Genomic DNA, 10,657 nt, shown 5'->3' on the forward strand with positions numbered 1-10,657 from the left:
ACAGGCTTATTTCTTCATTGCATGCACATAGATAGCAACTTATTTTCCCATATTTCTTGCTATGTTTAGGAATATTTTGCTGAGAAAATAAAAGCTGCTTTCTCCTGAGGCCAAAATTTAAGCAAAGAAGACAGCAGATGTTTTGTGAGTACACAGAAAAACAGCACATGTCTGTATATAAGATAATAGCTCCATATCAGGCTGCTGAATGCAGTGTATAATTTCCCTGTTTAATGAAGAATGTTTTGTCTGTACAGTTCTGTGAGTTCAGCAAAATCAGGACAATAGTTAGGTTCACAGATGAAATATAGTTCTTGAAGGCTGCCGTGTTTTTGTCCTTACTCACTTTGATTAAACATAGGTCAGGCCTGTGTGCAAAAATTATCTACTATCCTGTCACTTTTTTTTTTTTTTTTTTTTTTTAATGCCTCTGTTTGGGTTTCAATTGATATAATGAAATCCGTGTTGATAACACATCTTTTACACAGCTTGATATTGCTCTGAATCTTAACAAAAATCTATAGTATGCAACTTCAATTATTTGTGTCCACTGGTGTCCCCCTTAATAGAGTTACTAAAGGAAACAGTTACCAACACCCAACAGCCTTCTTCCCCACGATCCTGTCCTACCACACGTTTATCTTGTCCAGACTAACTGAAAGTTTCCCAGCTGACTAGGTTTTCAACACTTTCCTAAACAACCAACAAGTGCCTTTGAGCTTTCTCTTCTGATATCATTCTCTTGTTCAAGGAGAATTGTGGGAAACAGCTCCAAAACATCCTTGTTTTCTTTCAAGACCATCCTTTTCCCTGGTGCCTCCAAAAGGCTGAGAGTAGGTGAACTTCTGGGACGCTGAGAAGTGCTGTCCTGCACTCACTGTCTGTCTGCATCCCATTTCCCACCTATTGCCTTGGTTGCAAAGTTTTCCAGGCAGAGGCTGCCTAGGCAGCACCACTGTCCATGTTGCAGTGAGCTGTGTGAGTGTATCTACCCCTTCATGTCTGCTTTCAGCATCTGTGGGCTGAATGTGACTGATGAGAGCTGTGGATGAGGGACAACAGCCTGAGAAAGTGCAGAGTGAAAATTTTCCCTTTTGCTTGCACGATAGTAAATGGTGTAAATATCTTTAGGAACAGAAACAGAAAATATGAGTGTCCAGTTTAGTGCAAACAAGACAGAATGGAAATGGAAAATTCTGTCTATTCTGTTTCACCACCAAAATATATTTTGTATGCTGCAATATTTGTCAACATAATTATAACAAATAGAGAAGAATAGTTCAAAAGCTGATTACAAAGACCCAGGAGAGGCATATTGTGTTTAAAAATCATATAAATTTATAATGGCTGCACTGCAGAATGGCACTATTTTTAATTGGAAAGTGTCTAAAGCTGAGTTATACTGAATCATTAGCATTTAACAAGATCAATACAAATTAAAAAAAAAAAAAAGAAAAGAAAAGAAAGAGAGAAAGCAGAAGCTTCTGTGGATACTGCCAAACCACATGTCAGCTTTGTAAAATCAAACATTTGGGCAAGTTTCCCACCACAAAAACAGTATAAATTCAAGCTTCAATCTGCCTATATTTTTCTGGCAGTTTCTTCCCCCAGGCTTCTGATGGATATTTGATAACTTATCAAAAATATTAAAATCAGTTTATGTCAAAAAGAAATTTAAAACCATTGTGTTCCTTATTTACATAGTAAGTTTTTTGTATCTCTTAATGCTGTATTAAAGATCCGGACATAGTGCTATCATTCTTTTGCTTCTAGGAAGCCAGATTCTGCCTCTTTTCCTCAGGTGGACTATCTTTGTCCTCCATTAGCAGCTTTGTTCACTCTGCTGTTTGGTGGAATTAGACATAACACGGTCTTATCTTTAACAATTAACATTTATTATGTTGTCTTTTTTTCCAGAACAAAAATGAAATATCATTATGTCACAAATTGCTCCAGTGGGAATTGGAGTGGGTGCCAAGCCCTACATTTATTAACTTTCAGTAGCTGAAAACTTTTTTGCTGCACTCAATTTGGAAATCTCAGTGGCAGATTTTGGTTTAAAGAATGGCTGCAACCTGATCATTAACTACCATATACATCAATTTGAAACGATGGAAATAATTGCCATTGATAGCTTTATTCTGTGGAAGCCTGTTTTTCCCCCTTCAGAAGCTTTTTTATCTTGGCACACTTAAAAAGTGAACAAACACAAGGAAATGCTTTCAAAATTATCAGCTTCTAAGGAACACCAGTAATCACTTTGCATAATCCACATCTGGGCTCAATCCAGTTTTCCTTAATTAGCTACAAATGCAATGCCTGCTGCTATGTCTCAAATTTTCACTGCATTTACCTACTAAAGTGCAAAATGAATTGGATTCTCATGTTAAAGAATATTACTTAGGTGGTTAAGTGGATTTGGAAACTATGAAATTCCTTGCACTATAAGTAGTATAAAGGTGATTTTTACAACCAGAGCACTTTCATTGTGTGACATCACAATTGCTGTATTCCCTAGCAACAAATATTTAATAGGTCAGTAATCAGTAAATCATACACAGATGCTCAGGCCTCCTGTTCATCCTGTAAATACAAATATTATTATATAACAGGGAGTAACTATAGCTTCTGTGTGTCCAAGGTCCCTCACTTAGCCTGGATTCACATCCACCTACAAGACCACACTGAGTGAACATCAAGGCACTCTGGTTAACTGCTCCATGGGTAACAATGCTGTCCTGAGGATGGATGATCAAGAAGGCGACTTGCCCCAGAGTATCTTATTGCTCTGAGATGTAGGACATGTGAAAGTGTACACTGTGTCTGTGCTGGGAGAAGAAAACAGCTCTCCCCTAGACTTGTGTTGAACTTGTCATCTAAAACAAATGTGCCCTCTTAAGCACACAAGCGGCAGATGAACAATGCAGATAGGTGTATGGGAACTGTTGAATCATGGCCTGAACCACTGGTGGATCACCTGAGGCAAGGGCTGGGTCAGCCATGGGGGCACAGGTGAAGGCAAATCACCTGTGTGACTGGAAGGAGTGGAGCCTGGTTCCACCTCTCCTAGACCCTATTTAAGGGCTGACTAACAGGAGGATCTCTTTCTGGGGATTGCTCCCTGTGGAGTTTTTTCTGTGAACCTAGGGCATGGGTGAGCATTTCATTTATTTTTGATTATCTTTTTCTACCATGATAATCATTCTAGTTACATGATCTGTAAAATACCAGCCTAACCATGCCACTCTGCTAATTGTATATTTGTTGACTGTACAGGAGGTGAACAGCCTCTTCTCACCCTTAGCCATTACTTGTGAAAACATTTCTCTCTGTGTCAGTCAGATATATGTACATGCAACTGCCCCCCCCCCCCCCGCCTGCTGCCCAGACATCTCATTTTTACCAAAGAAGAAATCCAAAGGTGTCCTTTGGTATCTTGTCTGATAGGGAAGGATTTTAAAGTGTAGGCACCCCCAGAGTGGGATGCCGGCATTGAACTTTGCTCGGAGCTCTGTGCCTGATTCTAGCATAGAAAAGAGAAAAAAAATCCAACTTTTTTTTTCTTTCTTTACAAATCTGTAAGGGAAGAAAGAAACAGCCTCTGCTTTCTTTTTATCCTCATTTTTTTCCATGGGTGGGTTGCTAAAGGTATGATTCAAACCTTTGTGAAGCTGATAGAATCCTTTCTAAGGGCTCGAGAATATGTTAGATCTACATGGGAAAGTAAAAATGACTTATAAGCTGATTTTGCAAAAGGAAAACAATGAAAAAGCATATGGCACTTGGTTAAAGTAGCATGTTTGCTAGATTACACCTTGGCTTCTAAATCCCTGGGACTGAATCTGATGCCCCCTGGGCTACTTCTGGCTACTTCATCTCCTGGCTCTGGCCTGCAAGGAGCAGGCAGTGACTGCTGGCTCAGATCTGTGTGATGATATGAGTAACATCAGCATTAAGTAAAACTGATCATTCTTTGAATGCTTCCATCCTGGTCACCCTAATCCTGTGTAGACCTAAAGCAGCTCTTTGAAAGTCAATGAAGCCACACTGCTTGGACTGCAGGACAGTGCTGCAGTGAGCAGGGAGCCCCCCACTTATACAGTAACCCTTTTTGCAGAAGCAGCCAAGGGGCCCCAGGAGGGCTCTTCAGAAGTGGCTTTGACGTGGCTGCCCTGTTCCAATTGTACGGGGGAGGTGCAAGATGTGGAAGTCTAGCCTGGATAGACAGAGCTTAAACCTGAGAACTTCAGAGATATTTCTATCATTTACTACAATTACTTTTTTCTTTAAAGATATTCCTCTCTCTCCTTCAGAACTTCAAGCACAAAACAGCTCACATTTGAAATACATGCTAGTGATCAACCAGGTCTTTTTTGAGTGTCACAGTACAGCTTTGGTGATTTGACTGTAAATAGGCCTATGTACGCATGTGGAGGACCTGGTTGACTGTGTCTTCTCAGTGCTTGGCACACGGCTGCAAAAGTGTGCAGAAAAATCTGTCCCAAAATATGCTGACCAGCTGTTTCGTACCCTATTTATCAGTTACAGTAGTTGGAGATTACATGTTTCTGCTTTCTAAACTGTGCAGCTAAGGAACAGAAGATTGAAATTTTTTTTCTTCTGTTCACCTTTTCATTTGGTTGTCTTAGGTAAGATGTTCTTTTGGAAAGGTTGCTTAGTATTACCCACTACTATTTTCAAATTAACCATGTTAATTTTCTAAATAAGGATTTAAAAAAAAAAAACAACAACAAATTGGAACCTTATGGACTGTTAAAGCTCTCTGCTAGAGAGAGGTGTCAGCATTGATAACATAGCAATTCTCTTTTTAAGGCCTTTAAAAAGCTATGCTTCAGTCTTTGAGCTCTTGGTACAAGCCTAGCTAAATTTCTTCCTGTCATCCAATTTTTGTAAATATCCCAATCAGAAGAAAAACGACAACAGAGCCAAGCCCAGGAATACAAACACCAGGTGAGCCACATGCATTAGTAATTGAGGAAAATGGCTTAGTCTGTTTGTTATTCAAATGTTTTGTTAGGTAAGAAGAAGAGAAAACAATAGATGGAAGCTACAGATGCTCTGAGTAATTGACTTGCATCTGCTAACAGTTTTACAGCAAGGGCAGGGAGTAGTGTGTGACCTTGACAGCTCAGCATACACCTGACTGAATCACAGAATCATAGAATCTCAAGGTTGGAAAGGACCTACAAGATCATATAGTCCAACTGTACACCCATCACCACTGCTACCACAAGCCACTAAACCATATCTTGCAGCTCCTCATCCAGGCACCTCTTGAACACTGCCAGGGACAGTGACTCCACTACCTCCCTGGGCAGGCCATTCCAGTGCCTGACCACTCTCTGAGAGAAAAAGTTTTTCCTTATGTCTAACCTAAGCCTCCACAGGTACAACTTGTGGCCATTTCCTTGGGTTCTGTTTGTTGCCTGGGAGAAAATGCCAAATCCCTCCTCATCACAACCTCCCTTCAGGAAGTTATAAAGTGCAATGAGGTCTCTGAATCTCCTCTTCTCCATACAGAACAATCCCAGCTCCCTTACCTGCTCCTCATAAAACTTGTGCTTCAGACCCTTCACCAGTTTCACTGCCCTTCTCTGGAGACATTCCAGGGCCTCAGTGTCTTTCTTGTAGTGAGGGGCCCAAAACTGAACACAATACTTGAGGTGCGGCCTCACCAGTGCTGAGTACAGGAGCTGATTACCTCCCTGCTCCTGCTGGCCACGCTAGTTCTAATGCAGGCCAGGATGCCATTGGCCCTCTTGGCTGTGTGAGCAGACTGTCGGCTTGTGTTCAGCCGAACTTCAACCAAGACCCCCAGGTCTCTCTCCTCTTCACAGTCCTCCAGGCAGTCAGCCCCAAGCCTGTAGCACTGCATGGGATTATTGTGGCCAAAGTGCAGGACCTGGCACTTGGCCTTGTTGAACCTCATCCCATTAACTTCAGCCCAGAGATCCAGCTTATCTAGATCCCTCTGAAGCACCTTTCTACCCTCAGGCAGATCGATACCACCTCTCAACTTGGTGTAATCTGCAAACTTACTGAGGGTACCCTCAATCCCTTCATCTAGGTCATCAATAAATATATTAAACAGGATGGGCCCCAGTACTGATCCCTGGGGACACCACTTGTAATGGGTCACCAGCTGGACTTAACTCCATTAACCACTACCCATTGGGCATGGCCCTCTAGCCAGTTTCTTACCCAAAGAAGGGTATACCTGTCCAGGCCACAGGCAGCCAGTTTCCCCGGGAGAATACTGTGAGAGACCATGTCAAAGGCTTTGCTGAAGTCTAGGTAGACTATATCTACAGCCTTTGCCTTGTCTACCAGTCTGGTCACGCAGTCGTAGGAGGAGATGAGGTTAGTCAAGTATGACCTGCCTTTCATGAACCGGTGCTGGCTGGGCCTAAAGTAAAGTAAAAGTAGAAAAGAAAAACATATTATAAATTTGATTTATATGTAGAAAGCACACTGGATTAGGCTATTGATATAATTTCAATTTCTGATGAAAACCTTTACCCTGAAATAAGCACGAGGATGACTCTTACAGATTTCATGCTAAGGTGATGCACTTCCTTCTGGAAGGGAATACATGTCTAATTCAGCAAATAAATCAAAGGTTCCAAGGAGATTTTTACTAAAGCCTCAATTTTTTCCTGAGACACTGGCACTAATTACATGAGCTAGATGGGGCAGGTGGCCAGCTGTGGGCACCAAGGTGCCAGCCTATGGTGTGATGGAGGGGGTAGGCAGCACCTCGCTCCCTGGCTCCCAGAAGAACGTGGGTGAAGAAAAATAATGTTAGCATTTGGCAAGCATCGCATGCTGACTTCCAAAATATGAGTTCAGCAGAATTCTCTCATACAACAAAAATGGGCTCTCTCTGGGTATTAGCAGTAACACACACACGCCTACATCCATCATCAGTGGGTGTAAAATGAGAAAGGGATGCTTGCCAGGGAGCTTTCAGATCCAAAAATGTGAATGAGAACTGCATGCTTGGAGTGGAGGCATGAGAATGTGCTTGCAGTTTGCGTCCTTTTGTTCCTCTGACATCTTGGGATTTTACGTGGGTGTAATGACAAATTCCTCCAGAGCCTGTAGAACCAAGGCCTGGGCTTCAGTGCGAGTGATCAGAGGATGGCTACTCCAAAACATGGCTGCCATGAAGCTTTGTGAGTGCTATGCTGTGCCCAGGCCTCTGGCTGGTTGTACTGAATAAAAGCAGAGGAGGGAGTACTCCAACCTGCTGCTTACACCTAGTGGCCATTACTGCTGCTGGCTGCTGCATCATTCTGCTGAAGGATAAGGCCATCAGAACAAATGAGAACTGGCCACAAAACACTTGGAACTGTTGTATCAGATGGCTTTGTTTTGAATGAACTCTTTTGCTAGCAGCATTAGACTCTGTGTGAAAGTTCTTGGACAGCTTATGGCATGGAGAGAATGGGGAGACCACAGGCCTGTATGGGCATGTGATCCTTCAGCTGGGCCAGGATGTGAGCTAAGGTGTGGGGGTGCAATCGGAGAGCTGGTTGAGGATCACTGCCCTAAGGAAGGTCAGAGGCAGAAAGTGAGAAGAGCCAGCAATGCACTCTGACCCTCTTGTGAATCACATGTGAGGTGCTTACAGATCCAGACAAGGACACCAGGAGCTGGGTGTTATATCAGTTATCTGCTCATTACTATAGCAGAATTTGCAGAGGGAAAAATAATCTGATTTATGGAAATATTTCCTGCTCCAACCAAACCTCAATTTAATACTGTCAATAACTGAGCTGGGGGATTTGGGTGAGATTCACTCACCAAGTAAGGAACTTCACATCGGAGTGTGGCATCTGTCAACACTAGACAGACAGCAGATCTGCAGAAGAAGGAAAAAAAATGCTTTTTGTTGACTGCAGAAGGAAAAAGAGTAAAATTCATTTGCAGGAGACTAGACTGCTATGCTTGAAATCAATTTTCTTTAAACACTTCCTTAGTTCTTTGGAAAGAGAAGTCTGCATCTGTTTCTTTCACAATGAAAAAGAAATTACTTTGGATTTAAACTTCAAAAATACACATGAACAAAAAACAAAATGAACCCCTTCCCTCTCACCCCCTCCCCCCAGCAATATTGTATAGACTGTAAGAAAACTGAATTCATTATCATACAATTCAATGTCTGACAGTTCTAGTAATCTCAGAGCTATCCTGTAGCATATGATTCCAGGATATATATTATTGAGCTAATATCCAGGGTTTTAAATATATAATCCCTAGCATATGAAAATACACATGGATCTCCCTGCATTTTAGGCCATATTTTGTTTTGCATAGGCTGGCAGTAGAGAGAAAGAAAGGCAGAGAGGAAAGTGGAAATGAAGATATAAAAAATATGAATAAATCACTGAGTAAAAATAAAATCACTAGGGTTTACAGAGGAGTTGAGAATGGTGGAAGGGGAGAAAAAGCTTAATACAGAAAAAAAAATGGAATCCAAAGGTGTAGAGGAGAGTTTTTTATAAGCTTTCTATCTCTCATAATTTTGAGGTAGAATGCCCTTTGTTTTCTTTCTGCAGTAAGATGAGGAGACTAAAAGGTTGAGGATGAAGTGCTCCAGGAACATTCAGCCTAGGAGAGTGACTCTCCCCTCTGGGAAGATCAGTCTCTATAAAGTCACCATATCACGTTCCATAAATCAGAATTACAGCTGCACTGAGAAGAAATCCACTCTCAGGCTTTTAAATGCACAGAGAAAGGAGCAAACCATCTTTTCTATGCTAGTAGTGATGTAATACAAATGTTTATGACTAGGATTAAGTTATTTTGTTATTTATGGTCTAAGTACTGGTTAACTATATATTCTCCAACTTCTTGGATGGTAATTGATATTTCTGTTACCTATTTAACTTGTTTATTCCTTATCTCCTCCAAAAACATCAGACATATGACAAAATTACTGCCATGATATATCTTCTTCTGATATCTCTCTCTTTGCTGATATTTCATTGTTATTGCTAGCTAACAGCTATGCCAATATCTATAGCAATGAAGAGTAATGCAAAGAAATTGTGCAACTTGTCATCAGTATCTTTATCTCCCTTAATTACTCTTCATAGTTTGCCTAATCATCAGACCTCTCCCACTTCTTTCACAGGTTTCCTGGTTCAGATACATCTAGATGATCTGATGTTGTTTGTTTTAATACTGTATGCTTTTTATTTTGCAAAATCCAACTCAGTCCATTTCTCTCTTAGGCTGTACTCTTTGTTCTTTTTATTAACTGGATCTGTATCAAATTTCTGAATTCTGAAGACTTTCTCTTTTCCTCAAAGAACCCTGCTGCTATGTGGTTATACTGACACTTCTCTTACCTTTCTGGTTTCCTTTTGTATTCACTGCTGCAAACATTTTAGGGAGTCAGTAGCCATATTGCGGACCTATACTACATTTGGGGGTTTTACATCCTTTCTATCTAACCTCATACTTTTAATGAAGTCCCTCTTGTATAAAGCAATGTTCCCTTTCCTGATGTCAAATCCAGCTGTTACTCAGCAGCACAAGTCCTGGCCTGAGGTGAATTAGCTCCCGTGTGTTGCTTAAGACTAAATCATGACTAGCTTCACCCTTTGCTTCAGAGGTCTTTACCTTTGGGGCCATTTGTGGAGATTAACTGTAGACCACAGAGCTCTGTTACAAAGTGGAAAGCTCTTTCTGGTTAAAAGGCCTACTCCCCCATGCTCCTGAGGAGCTCTGCCAGCTCTGCTAACAGTTGTCAGCATTGAGCTGTCCTACCTATGTGGACACTGAGAGGACCTCAGGACTCATGCTGTCCCTGGGCCTTGTGGTGTCCCTGGGCCTCTCGTGGTCCCCTAGGCTTTGTGCTCTCCTTGGGCCTTGTGCAGTTCCTGGCCCTCGAGCTATCCCTGGACCTCATTTAGTCTCCTGGGCTCCTGCCATCCCTGGGCCTCACAATGTCTCCACCTGATGTCCGGCTGGTGGTAGAGGTATGCAGGACCTGGTGGGTGCTGCAGCTGCCCACTGTGCTGGGGTCTGAAGGAGCTCTGGGACACTCACAGCTGCTCTAGGAGGGAGTCTCTCAGGGGAGCCTCTCCTTACCATGCCCACAAGCTGGTTTTCTGCTCAGTTTTCCTCAGTCCTCTTTTATTCTAGCCCCAGCCTCCTTGCCCAGGCCATCCCATCTTGGTTTCAGCCTCCACCCCAGCCTGCATGTGGGCAGCACAGACTCTTCTGCTTGGTCTTCATGCCTGCACAGCCCCAGCTCCTCACCCTCACTGCCTTCCTATCTTTTTTCAGGCTTCTGGTCACGCCCTGTCCCACACACCCAAATACTGCTTATTTCCTTCCACCACCTGCCTCTTATTCCACCGCAGCTGCCACCGGGTTATCTCAGTTAAACACCCCTGTGCTTGATGTGCCTGGGCTCAGTTGACATTTGAACTACGTGTAGCAGTGAATTGCAGCTGGCCAGTACAACTGCAGATGGGGTTACCCTTTCTGCAGAGGCTCTGCCTTCTGGATGGATTTAAGTCCTTCTTGATACCACCACCTCATCTAAGAGGCAAGGAGACCAGGTGCACCTTCTACCATGGTGGATTTGCGTGTAAGTCTTGGAAACAAATCAGGAGCATTG

At 42.5% G+C, this 10,657-nt stretch overlaps 1 long non-coding RNA gene across 1 annotated transcript in view; it reads left to right on the forward strand.

The window, feature by feature from the left end:
* LOC112530629 overlaps positions 1-10,657 on the forward strand; it is a 71,408-nt gene that overhangs the window by 12,034 nt on the left and 48,717 nt on the right. The window contains exon 2 of the long non-coding RNA XR_003072398.3: positions 70-144. This is a non-coding gene — a long non-coding RNA (uncharacterized LOC112530629). The remainder of the gene's footprint in view (positions 1-69; positions 145-10,657) is intronic.

Source organism: Gallus gallus, chromosome Z (genome assembly GCF_016699485.2).
Source record: "Gallus gallus isolate bGalGal1 chromosome Z, bGalGal1.mat.broiler.GRCg7b, whole genome shotgun sequence".
Classification (NCBI taxonomy): domain Eukaryota; kingdom Metazoa; phylum Chordata; class Aves; order Galliformes; family Phasianidae; genus Gallus; species Gallus gallus.